The sequence below is a fragment of the Lethenteron reissneri genome, chromosome 52 (genome assembly GCF_015708825.2).
Source record: "Lethenteron reissneri isolate LAM-NWPU_2019-01 chromosome 52, ASM1570882v1, whole genome shotgun sequence".
Taxonomy (NCBI): domain Eukaryota; kingdom Metazoa; phylum Chordata; class Hyperoartia; order Petromyzontiformes; family Petromyzontidae; genus Lethenteron; species Lethenteron reissneri.
In genome coordinates, this window is record NC_083830.1 from 8,905,997 (window position 1) to 8,922,775 (window position 16,779).

Genomic DNA, 16,779 nt, shown 5'->3' on the forward strand with positions numbered 1-16,779 from the left:
CGTCCCGGCTAATGTCTCTAGTTCAAACGCAACTCTTGTCCACTTCACCTCCCTGGCAACTCTACGCATGTACTTTGAAGAAGAAGCATTGCCCGAAACGTCGCCTGTTATTACATCCTCTTCTTTGTTTGACTGTGAAGGCCACGGGACGTGTGGGGTTTGTTTTGCTCCGCGTGCTCGTGTACCAAATGTCGTGGCATCAGCTAGCCGACATCGGTGGCATCAAAAAAAAAATTTTCGCTCAAAAATTAGCGCAGCCGGTAAAAAATTAACCCGTAAAAAACAAAGTTTTTCACTATAAATCTTTTATATGCGTGGCATCGGTTTCATTTTATTATTCATTTCTGTTTTTCTTGAGTAAGAGTTTCATTTTTATCACATTGGTATTTTAAATTAAATATGAAAAAAAAATTCCTAAAAAGTAAAAAATGTTGGATATTTTTTTTCACGAAAATAAATTGTCACGCACAACGAGTCTGTGTGCAAAATGTCAGCTCGATTGGATCACGGGAAGTGGGTTAAAAAAACGACCGAAAGAATTGCACGGTCGTAAGCGCGCAAGCAAGCAAGCAAGTGAACTTAATATAAAGGATTTAAAAAGATAAAGCCGCCCGACTCATTCGGAGTGAGACCTCTGCTGTTCAGACCGGAGCCGGTCACCCCTCCCCTCCCGCACCGGGTACTCATTTGAGGCCGAGTCGACCTAGGGGAGGCCCAGATAATAGTCGCCGGTGTTAGCCGTGAGCGGGAATCAAACTCGGGCCGCCAGGTTCGTTACGCAGCGCGCTAACCGCTACACTACCGCTCCCCACTCCCCCACACAAAGACAAAGATCCCCCGTGTAGCCTTAACAGACTGTAGGGGCAAGTGCTGTTCGCGAGCACCTGTGAAGGCCGGCACGGCACACGAGGAGGTGGGTGACCAGCACCACGCCCGGCCGCCTTTGTCTCCCCAGTGACGACTTTAACACACCGCAACCAGGTACTCATTTGAGACCGAGTCGACCTAGGGGAGGCTCAGGACCGGTTCGGATAATCGTCGCCGGTGTTGTTAGCCCTGAGCTTGGAATCGAATTTTATTCTTAGGTTTTTTCGGTAAAGTCACGTAGGTATCGAACTCGGGTGGCCAGGTGGCCAGGTGGCCAGGTCCGGTGCCCTTCACGGCGCTAACCGCTCCCCCACCGCTCCCCCCCCACCCCCCACGCCGCCCCCACAATGACGTCACCGTCACTTCAGCGTCACGCAGCCTCCGCCGTCAGCGCGCGGGCTCCTTGCCCATTCGGGGGCGGGGGGCGGGGGGGTAGCGCGCGCAACGCGACGCGATTGGTCGAGGCGTGCGCGGGGCGGGGGGGTGCGGGGCGGGGGGGGTGCACGCAACGCGACGCGATTGGTCGAGGCGAGGGGGGGGGCGTGTCTATCCGCGCGAGGGTTTTGTAACGCGCGAGGCGGCCGCTTCTCGGTGTTGGTGGCCGAGGCGCAGAGTTGGTGGCGTCGGTTGTGAGGAGATTTGACGAGCCGAGGGATTTTATCGGTGACTTTGAGCGTCCACAACAAAATTAAACGACGAGGAGGAGCACTTGGGAGTCGAGATAAAAAGTTGAGGCGGTCGACGCTGACGGAAGAGAAGTGCGAAAGGCGAGTTTGAGTGCGGCGCTAAACTCCGTTGGCTTTGCGTGCCCTAGGCGAGGCCTAGAGTAGGCCCCTGGTGGTGTTGTGGTCTTGACACCCCTTCGTTGCCGACGTTTAGGCAAACGTTCTTATCGCGATAAATGTAAACATTTATTTGTTGCACGTCGGTGTCAAACCTTTGCGAGTCGAAATGCGGGCGGGGGGGTGTGATTTGTGTTAAGTTGCGGTAGTTGTGTGCTGTCGCTGATGGGATTATACCGTACGGATATGCGGGTTATAGCGCACGAGTCGTATTAGTAAGTTATACGGTAATGTTTAACACAAGTCTACTTATCAACAACATTATTGGGGTTATTTCAGTTTGAGTATACAACGGTATTGTGTATAACCACTTTGTATGCGTTGTGTGCAAAATGCACGTAAACCACGTCACGTACGTGTACTGCATTACCACTTCCCGTATTCTACCCTGGATTGTAAAAGGAACTATTCCCCCAGCGTTTTAAAACCCATAGTTCTCAACTCACAGGGAAATTAAGTTGTCAGGTCTATACGGCGTACAGCCGTTTCAATACGGGCAAAAAAATGTGTCTTATTTGTGTTTACTGCCTTGTGATGGGACTCTATAGGATGAACGTTGAGATTGATAAGGGCACGGGGTGACCAATGATGTCTGAATTGGTATGTTATTAGGTAGGGCACTGATAAGGGGGGTTGACAGGTATGTAGTAGTGTAATGTATAGCAGTGTATAGTAATGTATAGTGTGGTGTATAGTGTAGTGTATAGCAGTGTATAGTAATGTATAGTGTGGTGTATAGTAATGTATAGTGTAGTGTATAGTGTAGTGTATAGCAGTGTATAGTAATGTATAGTGTGGTGTATAGTGTAGTGTATAGCAGTGTATAGTAATGTATAGTGTGGTGTATAGTAATGTATAGTGTAGTGTATAGTGTAGTGTATAGCAGTGTATAGTAATGTATAGTGTGGTGTATAGTGTAGTGTATAGCAGTGTATAGTAATGTATAGTGTGGTGTATAGTAATGTATAGTGTGGTGTATAGCAGTGTATAGTAATGTATAGTGTGGTGTATAGTGTAGTGTATAGCAGTGTATAGTAATGTATAGTGTGGTGTATAGTGTAGTGTATAGCAGTGTATAGTAATGTATAGTGTGGTGTATAGTATAGTGCAATGTGTAGTGTATAGGGGTGTATAGTGTTGTGTATAGGATGAACATATTCTTAGGTTTTTTCGGTAAATTCACGTGACTTTACCGAAAAAAACCTAAGAATATGAATCTTGCAGTCACGAAAGCTTCAAATATAGGATGAACGTTGAGATTGATAAGGGAACGGAGTGACCAATACGGTCTGAGTTCTGTAATAAGTTATAAGTTGGGCTGGTGCGCCTTGCAGTCCGGTACGAGATGTGTGTGTTGTGTGTCATGCCTCTATAATTCTGGTCTCGTCGCCTTCGGGAGAAAGTGAGATTTGTGGTTAAAAAATCACACGCAAAAATGTTGTGGGTTTACTTTCCAACACACCGGTGTGCTGAAGCAGTAACTAATTAGCACGTTTTGTTTACGTGACAAGCCGTACTAGTTAAATGTGTCGGGTGGTGGTGGGTTCAACGACACATTTACGCGATAGAACCCCCAAAACAAACTCGATTTGTGGATGACATTGGTCGCGAAAACCTACGTGCTGTACTGAATCTAGAGTAACAGTGGAATGTAACAATGTTGTCAAACCGCTCATGCAGCACTGGCCTTGAAATCAAGAAGTCGTCAATTCTGGTTCCCCATTACGGAAGTTAAAGCAAATGGTGCAATTTCGTGAATTCCCCATCCCACATCCCGCCGTGGATCTGTCCACCCGGCTATGCAAATGGACACACACCGCTCTGCAGATCGTCGGCAGGTGGTGCGTGTGATGGGGGTTAAAGTGTGGGTACTGGCACCTCTTCGAAGACGTGTGGCCAACGTGGAAGAGTAGGCCCTTCTGGAGAGGAAGGGGGGGGGGGGGCGCTCTCAACCTGTGGTACGCGTCCACGACCCCTCTCATCAAGAGTGAAGTGACAGCCGAAGCGAGAATGCCATAAACGTGCAATCGGTTTGCTGCGTCGGGCGTGTCCATTGCAGGAGGAGGATTGCGTTACGGGGCCATCCATTTAGTAGGTACGCAAAAAATCTGTCAACTTGAGCCTTACCCCCCCCTCCCTGTACGCACGAGGACTTTTTATACCCCCCCCCCCCCACCTGCGTACGTATGATTGACGCCCCCCCCCCCCAATCCTATAGAACGGCCGATATTGAATCCACGCAGAAACGATCAAGGATTAATAATATTAAGCAAACAGTCCATCGCCGGACAATCTAACTAATTTGAAGGCCAATGTAGACAAATTATTATTGAGGCTTCACTGCCTCGCCCCCCCTCCCCCGTTTCCTATGCGTACATTGTCAGTAGACCCCCCCCTATCCCATACGCACGCGTACGCATTTGGGTTAATCCCCCTCCATGCGTACGTACTAAATGGATGGCCCCCTATGATGTTTGACCAACCGTAATATGCTCGTGTTGCCGTCTTTAAAAAATCTACTTGCTGTGCTTCCTTCAATAAACGCCACAGAATGCCCCTACTACGCACGTAGTGGGGGGGAGAGAGGGGGGGTAATGCATCCAACGGTGTCTCCCGTCTTGTCGTGATCCACCAACTGTGTAAGTTTTTTTTATTTGCCTCGCTTTGCCTGTGGACAAATCACTCCGAATTGCGTCCGATCTCGAGCGATCTGGGACGCTAAGCAGGGTTGAGTGTGGACAGTGCTTGGATGGGCGACTCGTCTAAATTGTTGTGGGGCAACGCAGTCAAATCCGTTGTACTGTACGATGCTACAACGTCTATTCCCCCCCCCCCCCCCCCGCGAGCATTCAGTAACCCGTCCTGCCCAGCGTCAATCGTAGTCGAATCCAGCAGTGGATTGACAACAGAAGGCTGAGATTGTGTAATGTTTATGGTCATTGGCAGTGTCCCCGCGCAAACTGCGCAGTTTAAAAAGGGAGCCGGGGCTACGACGAGATGGTTAACCCAAAGTGTGACGCTTCGCTGGGAATGTCTTGAGCGATGTGGCTCAGCGGGAGAGAGGGAGAGAGGGCGCTGCTCGCAATGAGGTTGCGAGTTAAAACTCTGGTCGACTCGGCCCATCAACTCTCCAGGGCTGATAAAATGAGTAACGCCAACAGTGGTTGTCCTATGGACACCCCCCCCCCCCGCCATAGGAATGTGGAATTTCCACCACTGCATCAGCGGCTTTTGACACGAGTTGAGCACCGCCTCGATGCTGCAGTATGTCACGTGACTGTCAGCAAAGCGATGCTTTAATCGAATACAGGTAGTCCCCGACTTGCGATGGAGATGCGTTACGACGACCCCATCGTAAGTCGAAAATATCGTAAGTCGAAGATGGCCTAGCCTACCCAGGAGTCTTAAAGAATGGTGATCATTTAGCAAAACAGAGCAATTTACAGTCCCGTACTGTATAAACTATATACTGTATGTATTTATTAATTACAATACTGCATTGCACAGTAAAATGTAAAGTGAAAAAAACAAGGTAAATTCTTAGCCTACCTATATGAACTGCAATTTCATAGAAAGTATTTGCAGGAAACAATCCTATCTGCTATAAAAACTTTTAACATGCATTGAACGTATCGTATCGTGGTAACCCTAAAATGAAATCGCTAAAGCTACGTATCATACATGCATTGGACGTATCGTAACGTATCATATTGTACTGTACTCACATAGATTCTGAAACACAGAACAAAAATACACGCGCTAACACCGTGACCACTTAACTCCGTCGACTGCTGGTGAGAGTAGGAGGCATCACCACACAAGGCGGGAGATGCGTACAGAACATCCCGGCAGCGTCCCAACGTACAGTATCGTACATCGTACGCTACTGCGTTTGCCTGCCGCGCGAAATGTAAAATATTTTACAATTTTGTCATATCGCTATCGCAATCGTAAGATCGAAATATCGTAAGTCGGGGACTACCTGTATATAGGATTCAGTTCAAACTCGTTATGTTCGTGCGAGCCTTACGTGTGCGCACGCATACAGAGTCCCCCCCCCCCCCCCCGCTTAAAATGTGCAGCGACCACGTTGACAATGTCGATGGAAAGTTATAATACCAAGTGTTGTCTTACAAATTCACCCTCGTTGAGAAACGCACGCTCCCAACTATACTCCAACGTCTATGCTCCCTACAGTCACCAGTGTGGTGAAGTATGGTCAAAAATAACTCTTCACTTGATACAGTAAATTTGGCTGTGACGGTCCCACCTGAAGACGGAGACTTGTGTTGCCTCCGAAACGTCGTGATTTAATTGAGTTATTTTCATTTATTTTATTTTATTAATTTTTACCTACGTGACTTTACCGAAAAAACCTAAGAGTAAAAATAACTCTGACCTGTGTGTGGAAACCCTCGCCCAGCGGGAGCTTGACAAAGGGGCTGTTTGCATGCACAGATATGCCAGGTGACACTATACATATTTTTGTGCCTACCATCTCCTTCGCATGCTCTGAATAAGGTCTGTTGTCTGAAACACTGACACGGCCAAACAGTAAAAAAATGCGTCACGTTTACAGAGACAAATAGTTCACTGCTTTAGCCCACCTGTGTGTTGAAAAGTGAATCAACATCATTTACAATTTTGAGTGACGTTTCGCTGGTAATTACATCCAGTATCATCGGGCAATTTGCCAGAATGGTTCTGTCGTACCAATTTTTTTTTAAATGATGTTGATTCACTCTTCAACACACCGGTGGGCTAAAATAGTGAACTATTTGTCTTTGTAAACGTGACACATTTTATTTTACTGTTTGGCCGTGTTGGGTGGTGGAGGGTTACGACACATAAAAATAACGCATACTAACCCAAAAAATCTTTTTATGAATAATATTGGGCGCGAAAGCCTACGTGTTAAACTTATTATATCATGTATAACTCTATAATGCAATGTTGGAGATGGTGGTAACCAATGCTCGGTCTGTATGTTTAATTGCTCTCAAGACAAGCTGTCAACACAACCTTGGAACGTTTCACGTTAAACCAGTTTAGGGTCGAGTCCTGGGGCTTTGGGTCCTGTCTTAATCTATTTCCTTGACTAAGAGCATAGTTCTTCCATCCAGGTCGAGTCCATATAGCCACAGGATAATTCCCGCCGCAAAGTTGTTATATCATTGTAATTTTTGAGATGTATAACTGCATTGATGGAATATTGATCGGCAGGTCACGTGTGGTGGATTGAAGTTTGGGTAATCCCCCAAGGCGTTTTAGTCGGTGTGGAAGAGGAGGCTAATATACCCTCTTGAAGGGCTCTCCAGAGCTCCCACTAGTGGAGGCTCTTCCTATGGTGGTAGTGGCATGAGAAATGCATTTCAGGGCTGCACATTTACCTGTGTGTGTGGTATGGACATATTCAACTGCATGTGTGCCCTCTGCTATAAGGTGGCTTTGAAGTTTTCGTGACTGCAGGGATCCACCTGCTTTGGTTCTTTCGGTAAAGTCACGTAGGTATAAAATAAATTAAATTAAATCACGACGTTTCGGGCGCAACACAAGCGTCCGTCATCAGGTGGGACAACCACAGCAAGAAACTTGTATAAGGTGGCTGTTAACGAGGCTGTGACGTTGGTTCACAAGAGTGGGTCACTTATTTGCCGGCGGTACATTTGTGTGCCCCCTTCTCACTTTCATACGTGCCTCCTCTTAGTGCCGTGAGTTGCATTTCTGTCGAGTCTTGGAGTGGTGAGGCAATGGTTGACGCACGGCAAAATGAACCTGGCTACCCGAGTGTGGTTCCTGGTCACGGCTAACATCAGTGGCGCGTAATATATCCCGACCCCGACGCCCCTGTATGTTTGTAGTTTGCATGTTCTCCCTCTCCATGGTCGTGCGGATTTTTCTCCGGGTCCCCGTTTTTTTCCACCTCATTTAGAATCAATATACTTTTAGAGTATTTTCCTGCAATACATTGCTATGCGATAAGCCGCTTCGTTGAGCTGAAATCGAACGATACAGCTCGGTGAGCCTTATCTGGTCAAATAAAATTAGTTTTATAGTTTTAATAGTTTATATATAAACGAGTTCTGGCCCCCCACCCAACTACACCAATCTGCACTGACCAGTGTGGTGAAGTATGGTCAAACAATCCCCCATGACGGACTGTAACAAAAATATATATATTGCACCTCCTTTACATCTATTAAGTAATAACTCCACCTTTATTTGTGTCTCCACATAAAATATGTATGGAAAGTTTATACAAACCGCTCGCCGCGCGGCCAGCTGTAGAAAGTCCATCTGATTATCAGCAGAAGGCTGTGCATCAGCTGATGGGATGTGTCAAAAACAACTTTTTTTTACTATGACATTTCTCAGCAGTGACGCTTAACGATTACTTTGCTTAATCATTTACGTTACGTCGTTTAAAACCAGTGCCTTATCGCACTCGAACACGTGTCCTGTGCTTTGTGTGTCTGTTGAATCTTTAAAGGGAACGGCTGGAGTTTTCCCCCCATTAAGTAACTGTTGGTGTGGAACCACGTGTTTCTAGATTGCGTTTAGAATGTATAATCCCATCCACTTCCAGATTATCACGTTTCGATCGCACAGACACGCTGCTGTTGTCAAGGCCGGTGGGTGTTCGTAAAAAAAATGTTTTTTGAGCAACTGGCCAAAAAATGGCTTATTTGTACTGCAAAGGGTGGCAGCTGCTAACAATGCGTTTCCTAAAGCTCCTTATTTCTAGATCACAAATATACGTGATAGCAAGGTCATGGGTGTAGCTCTTTCCTATAATTTTTTTCTGTGAATGTAAAGGTGCTGTGGATTTGTTTCATAGTAGAAAACTAGCAGCAAGTTCCCGGCTTTGCCCGGGGGAAACATAATTCAAAACTTGTCTTCTGTTAAAAACATAACATATGCATACACAAAGACTAAGCTATTGTGAAAGCCCGGCATTCCGCTTGGCTGTCCATTTGTCCGTCTACAGTAGTATCTACCGACTCTACAGTAGTATCTACTGACACTACAGTAGTAACTACCGACTCTACAGTAGTATCTACTGACTCTACAGTAGTATCTACTGACTCTATAGTAGTATCTACTGACTCTACAGTAGTAACTACCGACTCTACAGTAGTATATACCGACTCTACAGTAGTATCTACTGACACTACAGTAGTAACTACCGACTCTACAGTAGTATCTACCGACTCTACAGTAGTATCTACTGACTCTATAGTAGTAACTACCAACTCTACAGTAGTATCTACTGACTCTACAGTAGTATCTACCGACTCTACAGTAGTAACTACCGACTCTACAGTAGTATATACCGACTCTACAGTAGTATCTACTGACACTACAGTAGTAACTACCGACTCTACAGTAGTATCTACCGACTCTACAGTAGTATCTACTGACTCTATAGTAGTAACTACCAACTCTACAGTAGTATCTACTGACTCTACAGTAGTATCTACCGACTCTACAGTAGTATCTATTGACTGTAGTAGTATCTACCGACTCTACAGTAGTATCTACTGACACTACAGTAGTAACTACCGACTCTACAGTAGTATCTACTGACTCTACAGTAGTATCTACTGGCTCTATAGTAGTATCTACTGACTCTACAGTAGTAACTACCGACTCTACAGTAGTATATACCGACTCTACAGTAGTATCTATTGACTGTAGTAGTATCTACCGACTCTACAGTAGTATCTACTGACACTACAGTAGTAACTACCGACTCTACAGTAGTATCTACCGACTCTACAGTAGTATCTACTGACTCTATAGTAGTAACTACCAACTCTACAGTAGTATCTACTGACTCTACAGTAGTATCTACCGACTCTACAGTAGTATCTATTGACTGTAGTAGTATCTACCGACTCTATAGTAGTATCTACTGACTCTATAGTAGTAACTACCGACTCTACAGTAGTATCTACTGACTCTACAGTAGTATCTACTGACTCTATAGTAGTATCTACTGACTCTACAGTAGTAACTACCGACTATACAGTAGTATATACCGACTCTACAGTAGTATCTATGGACTGTAGTAGTATCTACCGACTCTACAGTAGTATCTACTGACACTACAGTAGTATCTACCGACTCTATAGTAGTATCTACCGACTTTACAGTAGTATCTACTGACACTACAATAGTATCTACCGACTATATAGTAGTATCTACTGACTCTACAGTAGTATCTACTGACACTACAGTAGTATCTACCGACTCTATAGTAGTATCTACCGACTTTACAGTAGTATCTACTGACACTACAGTAGTATCTACCGACTCTATAGTAGTATCTACTGACTCTACAGTAGTATCTACTGACTCTATAGTAGTATCTACTGACTCTACAGTAGTAACTACCGACTATACAGTAGTATATACCGACTCTACAGTAGTATCTATGGACTGTAGTAGTATCTACCGACTCTACAGTAGTATCTACTGACTCTATAGTAGTATCTACCGACTCTACAGTAGTATCTACTGACACTACAGTAGTATCTACCGACTCTATAGTAGTATCTACCGACTTTACAGTAGTATCTACTGACACTACAATAGTATCTACCGACTATATAGTAGTATCTACTGACTCTACAGTAGTATCTACTGACACTACAATAGTATCTACCGACTCTATAGTAGTATCTACTGACTACAGTAGTATCTACCGACTCTAGAGTAGTATCTACCGACTCTACAGTAGTATCTACCGACTCTACAGTAGTATCTACCGACTCTAGAGTAGTATCTACCGACTCTACAGTAGCATCTACCGACTCTACAGTAGTATCTACCGACTCTACAGTAGTAAATACCGACTCTACAGTAGTATCTACTAACTGTACAGTAGTATCTACTGACACTATAGTAGTATCTACCGACTCTACTGCAGAGTCAGTAGTTACTACTGTAGTTTCTACCGACTGCACTGTAGTATCTACTGACTCTACAGTAGTATCTACTGACTCTACAGTAGTATCTACTGACTCCACAGTAGTAACTACCGACTCTACAGTAGTAACTACCCACTCTACAGTAGTATCTACTGACTCTGCAGTAGTATCTACTGACTCCACAGTAGTATCTACTGACTCTTCAGTAGTAACTACCGACTCTTCAGTAGTAACTACCGACTCTGCAGTTGTAACTACCGACTCTACAGTAGTAACTACCGACTCCACAGTAGTATCTATTGACTGTAGTAGTAACTACTGACTCTACAGTAGTAACTACACACATTGGAGTGGGGACATCACGCTGTTCAGGATTTATCTCAGTGTTTTGCTTCTGTGTGGTGTTTTTTTTCACCTTTTTGAAGTATGGGAATTGACGGCAGGAACTTCTTGACGGGTAACACACTTTTATTAAATCCTTTAGGTATCACAATACAACGTGTGGTCTCTCTTCTTCCTCCGACACACTCCACTAATCTCGTGTAAGCTCTAGGCCTCTGGCTACACACAATATACTCGACTCGTGTAAGCCCTATGCCTCTGGCTACACAATACATTCGACTCGTGTAAGCCCTATGCCCTGGCTACACATAGTACATTCGGCTCGTGTAGACCTATGGCTACACCCACTACACTCGCCTCTGGGTTACACAGAGTCCCGGTCCCCTGAGGACAGCGGGGCTAGGTACCGCAGGGCTCTAGGTCTTCATCCCCGTCTTCCTTCTTCGCTGGTTACACACTGCCCTTACGCCTGTGTGCATCCCCTTTTATAGCCCCTGCTCACGAGGGACGGAGCTGATGCGGCGTCGACGTGAGCGTCGTTCCTTAATGACCCAATCACGACGCACTCTCTCTACGATCCGCTTTCCCCAGCGCGTGTTAACATTACTCCACCAATCACACTGCGCTGCCACCTGATCACTCCCTCTCAGCGCGTCACCACCTACACAGCCAATCATCACGCACTGTGCATACGATCCTTAATCCCAGCGCGTATCACCTCTACATCACCCCCTCCCACATAGCTTGCAGCCGGCCCGGCTGTTAACCTACAACACAACATAACGCAACGCAGTAATAAAGAACTCCACATCCCAGTGTGCCCCGTAACACAACAACAACAACATAACACTACCTTAAATATGAAGCAATATACAGCCCGACGAACAACACAATAAAAGCGAACACCGTAAAACGAACGCGCCAAGTGTCACTGTGACCCACGCAGTGCCGAGGCGCTCCGGCTGCCTCGACTCCGCACGTGGTAGGTTACACAAAGTAGCGCGACCTAGCGCGAGTCCGTCTGGCCGGTCCGTCGTATGGAACGGGACGTTGGCGACCGTCCGGTGTCTCCGGCAGCTCTAGACGGCACAGGTCGGGCCTGGAAGGACCGGCCCCGCCGTGAAGATCCGGCCGCCGGTGGTCGGCAGCAGTCAGTTCCGAGACACCTGGGAGCGGATCAGGCGGAGACATGTGAGGAGCAGGCAAGGACAATTCCCCCTCAGGGTTGTCGGTCACGTCACATGCTCGGCCCTCACGACACAAGGGGAGGCCATACGGAGGCGAGAACGGTTTCAGTCGGGAGGGGTGGACGTACCAACGGCGTTTCCCCCATTTTATCTGAACGCACTGGGGGCGTGCCACCCGCACGACCTCCACGGGTCCCCGCCATGGCTTCAACAATTTAGGCGACGTGGCCAAAGGTGCCTGAGGGCAATGCAGCCAGGCCTTGTCACCTGGTTCCCAATTGTGCACGGACACCTTCCGTGCCCGCAACCGCTCGTTCGCAATTTGGCGAGCCCGCGAATTAAGCCGTGCGGCCTCCCTTGCCTCTGTCAGTTTATGAATATTAAATTTAATATGCTCTGCCAATTTAGAATTAGTTCGTGGTGCGGGCAGACCCAGCTGCGTTTCCATGGGCGGGTCGGCTTCCCGACCGTACATTAGAAAAAACGGGGAAAACCCCGTAGCTGCATGGGGGGCCATTCTATACGCGGCAAGGACCCCAGGGACCTGCAGGTCCCAATCAACATGCGACTCACACACCTGCTGGCACAGCATAGAGGTCAATGTCCTGTTAAGCCTCTCCACCATCCCGTCCGTCTGCGGGTGGTACGGGGAGGTACGCACCTTTTTGGTACCCAACAGGTCGCACACCTCCTGCAGTAATTTACTCGAAAAATTTTTCCCTTGGTCAGTCAGCAAGCGTTCGGGAGCCCCCTTGTCCAGGACGTAGCCCTGGACAAAGGCGTCCGTCACAGCCGCCGCCGACTGGTTGGCGAGTGGCCACGCCATAGGCCACCGGGTAAAATATTCGACCCCCACCAACAGGTACTTATTACCCCTAGGCGTGACCGGAAAGGGCCCCAGAATATCGAGTGCAACGAGCTCGTTAGTGCGCGAGACCTGAATAGATTGCAGCGGTGGATTAGCTGCCACGGGCGGTGGTTTCCGTCTGGCGCACTCAACACAACCCTTCAGAATATTCACCACGTCACCCCCCATTCCCGGCCAATAATAGTCACGCTGAAGCAGGGCAAGCGTTTTGTTAACTCCCAAATGCAAGAGGCGTTCGTGTGCGGCCAAGACAACCTTCCCCCTCACAGCAGAAGGCACCACAATCGCATGCCGCCGGGACAAACTGTCCCATCTCATCAACAGGCCCTGCTTAAGCTCGTAGGAGCCAGTTCGGTCGTGGCTACCTTCGGAACCCTCCGTCTTTCGGCGCAATGCCAGCAGGGAGCTGTCCGCCATTTGGAGACGGCCCCACTCAATCAACGACAGTGAGAGCAGCGAGTCCTGACCCCCTGGGGTAGCGGGACCATCCCCAATTGGTGTGCTCGCGGTCGCAACCAACGCCTCCCTACCTTCCGTAACCGGAGGTTTACAGCGCGCCGATCCCGATAAGCACGCACATTTGTGACAAGGCAACAACCGCGACAGGGCATCGGCATTCGTGTGTCGCAACCCTTTACGGTACGTAGTCGTGAACTGATAGTCCTGGAGGACTTCCAACCACCGCGACAATTGGCCCGAGGGCTGGGCAACCCGTAATGAATACTGGAGCGCCGCATGGTCCGTCCGGACCGTGAAATGACGACCATAGAGATATGGCCTGAATTGTTGTACAAAAAAAACAATGGCAAGTAGTTCACGACGGGTGACGCAGTAGCGCTGCTCTGCCGGCGACAACACCCTGCTACCATAGGCGACCACCCGTTCGACCCCTCCAACGACTTGGGACAGCACTCCCCCAATGCCCGTGTTGCTAGCATCCGTGTCTAGCAAGAAGGGACTCTCAAAGTCCGGATAGCACAAGGGTGGGGCCCTTACCAAGGCGTCCCGGAGGGAGCAGAATGCAGCCTCCTCCTCCGGTCCCCACCGGAACTTCACTCCTTTTGCCGTTAAAGCGTGCAAGGGCTTTGCAATGGTGGCGAAGTGCTCAACGAATCGGCGATAATACGAAGCAAAACCGATGAAACTGCGCACGTCTGACACTGACGTGGGCGTCGGCCACGAACTGACACAGTCCGTCTTCGCAGGATCGGTAGAAATCCCCGAAGAGTCGACAATGTGACCCAAGTACCTCACGGATTTACGAAAAAGATGGCATTTGGCCGGTTTTAAACTTTAATTTAGCCGATCGCATTCGCAAGAACACCCCTCTCAATCGCTGGAGGTGTTCTTCGAACGTTTTACCGAAAACAATGACATCGTCAAGGTAAATGAGGCACGTCTCCCACTGCAAGCCCGACAAAACCAATTCCATAAGACGCTGAAACGTCGCAGGAGAGGAGTGAAGTCCCATGGGTAACCGGTTAAACTGAAACAGGCCCCCTGGAGTCCGGAATGCAGTCTTAGGCTTAGACTCCTCGTCGAGTGGCAACTGCCAAAATCCGGACAATAAATCAAGAGTCGAGAAGTATCGCGCACCGGACAATGCATCGAGAGACTCGTCCATCCTGGGGAGCGGATATGCGTCGGCCACCGAGATCTTATTCAGGCGGCGGAAATCGACGCAAAATCGCAGGGACCCGTCCTGCTTTTTAACGAGCACAATAGGTGCTCCCCAAGGACTGGAAGAAGGCGAAATAATGTCGGCTTCCAGCATATCGTTAACTGCCGACTGAACATGTTCCTTCTCAGCAGGACTCAGTCGGAAGGGATTTTGCCTGACCGGTGCCGCATCGCCCGTTTCAATGTGGTGGCGTAGCAGGTCCGTGCATCCGATATCATACTTATGTTTACTGAAGACATCCGAAAATTCAATCAGCAACCCGCGCAACGCACCCAACTGTAGCGCTGACAAATCGTCAGAGTCCGCGCACAGCATATCAATCCAATCTAGGTCCTCCTTTGATGGTACGCTATTCGTGGGGCTCGGATCAGCCTGCGCAACCAGCCTCTCCTCCGCAGGGACCCGTGCCGCGTGAGCCAGCACGGTGCCCTGCTGAATGACGGCCGGCCGCGCCCCAGCGTTTAAAACCATGACAAACGGATCCCTGTCTGCCCCAACCAAAGTGTGAGCCACCGATAAATCGAGACCTCCAACAGCCCTATTAGAAGGACCCAAAAGCATGGCCTGTTCCGAGGCCTCCTTCCCCCATGGCTTCCGTAACCGGAGGGGAATCAACATTTGTGAACCCGGGGGCACGTGCACGGTCTGTGTTGCTAACGCCTGAATGGTAGCGCACGCCGTCCGAATTACATTAGGGCTCGTCAAAAATGAAATACGGCGACCCGATGGTAGTTCAATGCAACGCTGATCAATGAGAATTTTGATGGGCATTTTCGCCAAAAAATCAGTGCCCAATAGGCAAGGAACCGCCAGGGAAGATGAAACGAAAACGGGTCCCGACAATTTGATATCACCAATGCAAATGGACGCCCTAATCTGACCGATAATGCCCAACGATCCCCCGTTAGCGGCGTAAAATGGCACATCCACCGGAAGAAGCGGACGACATTGTACCGGGAGAATATTATAAATGAGATCCGAAATAATAGTCGCCGATGCCCCCGTGTCCACTAACACCCTGACCTCGACCCCATCAATCGATCCGGTAACGACGGATGAACCCGCTGAGGCAGCCACTATTCTGTGCCCCAATTCCGACCATTTAATGTCTCCCCGGTCCCGGCCGAACCCCCCTCTCCGAACCGAATCCCCGAACTCTACTCGGCTCTCCCTCGTCGCAACGCGACGACCCATACGTGTCGAGTATGCGGGCCAAGCATGTGAGGTGCCGCGACTTGCCGGGGTTTGCAGTGATGACTTGGGGCCTTGGTCGTCGTCCAGCCGAGGTCCCATGGCGCGCTGACGTGGGGCGCGGCAACCGGAGGCCACGTGGCCACGAAGGCCGCAGTTATAGCAGGTGATGACAGTAGTCGGAGATCTCGGTTGCTCCAGCTTGCGGGCCGCTCGCAGAGGCGAACGACCCCCCGACCTACAGTCCCCCGCTCGTCCCGCGATGAACGCGTCCTCTCGTGGGCTGACGACTTGGGGCACGGTGTCAACCGGACCCGGAGTTGAGGGCACGGCAGCGTTGCAGACGACCCCCTGCTTCCGTTGAAGGACCTCGTGCGCTTGCATGCTCGTGGCGACCCGTAATGAAGAAATATCGGTGTCGTCGGCCGTGTTGATGGGGACCCCCAGGTCCTGCGCCAACTTGAGCAGCTGCTCCAAAACCATCGCATCTTGGCCCTCCTCGTCCATACGAGGGAACGCGGCGTCAGCGAGAGCGAGCAACGCCGTGCGGTAGGCGAGCACGGTCTCCGTGTCCGCCTTCCGTCTTGCGTAGAAATGATGGCGGCACGCCGAGGGAGGACCGTAGACTTTGGCCATGAGAGCCAGCGCATCCTTGAGCGTGGAGCGGTCCGACCTGCGTGCGGACGTGAAGGCCGCGAGCGCGTTGTCGTCCAGCATGGCAGGCAGTGCCCGCAGTGCCGTAGCGTCGGACCAGGCGGACATCTCTTGATGCGCCAAAAATCTGCGCTGAAATTGGCTCCAATCCCCGCCTTCCGCCTTGAATGCTGACAACGTGGGAAGGCGCTGCTGAAAGATAAAGTCGTCCTCC

The 16,779-nt window shown here is 49.0% G+C and overlaps 1 protein-coding gene across 3 annotated transcripts in view; it reads left to right on the top strand.

Annotated features, from left to right (window-relative positions):
* The first annotated feature begins 1,433 nt into the window (after window positions 1-1,433).
* The window catches only part of LOC133355779 (ubiquitin carboxyl-terminal hydrolase CYLD-like), a 56,260-nt gene continuing 40,914 nt past the window's right edge, over window positions 1,434-16,779 (top strand). For all 3 annotated transcript variants that reach the window (XM_061573125.1, XM_061573127.1, XM_061573126.1), the window contains exon 1: window positions 1,434-1,634. The gene's annotated coding sequence lies outside the window, so the exon portion shown is untranslated. The remainder of the gene's footprint in view (window positions 1,635-16,779) is intronic.